Source organism: Acyrthosiphon pisum, chromosome A1 (genome assembly GCF_005508785.2).
Source record: "Acyrthosiphon pisum isolate AL4f chromosome A1, pea_aphid_22Mar2018_4r6ur, whole genome shotgun sequence".
Lineage (NCBI taxonomy): Eukaryota > Metazoa > Arthropoda > Insecta > Hemiptera > Aphididae > Acyrthosiphon > Acyrthosiphon pisum.
Genome location: NC_042494.1, coordinates 116644126 through 116645065, shown reverse-complemented (window position 1 = coordinate 116645065; position 940 = coordinate 116644126).

Below are 940 nucleotides of genomic sequence, written 5' to 3'. Positions count from 1 at the left end.
CCAATTTAACACCACCAGACTTCAAGATTCAAATATAGAAATGCTTAGTGAAATAAATAAGAATATCAAAACTTTAATGAAAATGACGTTGAATTCGTGTTGTGAGCTCTTCGTCTAACATGTTTTTATATCGTGGTGTTTATCGCTTGATAGTTTCGGACGTTCCGGTGTTGTTTGTGATTCGTTAAAATATTTTGTTTATGTTTTTTTTTCTCATTAATTGTGTAATTACTAAATGGTTTTTATTTTGTCCTCTAGAATCACTCAATTATTTCTTCTATACCGACGTGGTTAAGCTAGAGTACTCGGACTTAATAGCCCTTTAATCTTTATAAACTTAACTGATAATTTATGCCTAAGCTCTTGAATAAAATATTTATTATTTTAAAACAATTAATTGTTAACTAATACCTACTAGTTAGTACCAATAAAAGGTACCTAACCTTTTTTTGTAGTACCTAACACATATTTCTGTGTACCTACTACCTAGTCAATTGAGTATTGAGTACTATTGAGTAATGACAATTATGATATGATAAAGATATCGATAATTCGATATAACGATACCTAAATTTTTTTTCGATATCACAATTCGATAACGCACAATTCAAAACGATATCGATATTAAAAAAAAGGCGGGTAAGTCGTGGATGTCGCTCTGCTGTACAGTAGGTTACAAGTGGGTTACTGTAATGGATGGAATTAAATTTGAATCCAATGATATTATATCATTGTATACGAAAAACGATTCTGAACGGAGATGATTTGTCAGTCTAGGATATATTATTTTTAAAGAAAAACTTATGGAGAACCTTGTACCAAATTTTAAAAACTTAGTTATAAAAGAAAACATTTTTACGATTTTTCAACCACTAAATTACTTGCAAATTTTCGCAATTTTGACATATTTCGTATAAATTTGAACTTTAAATGCTTATAA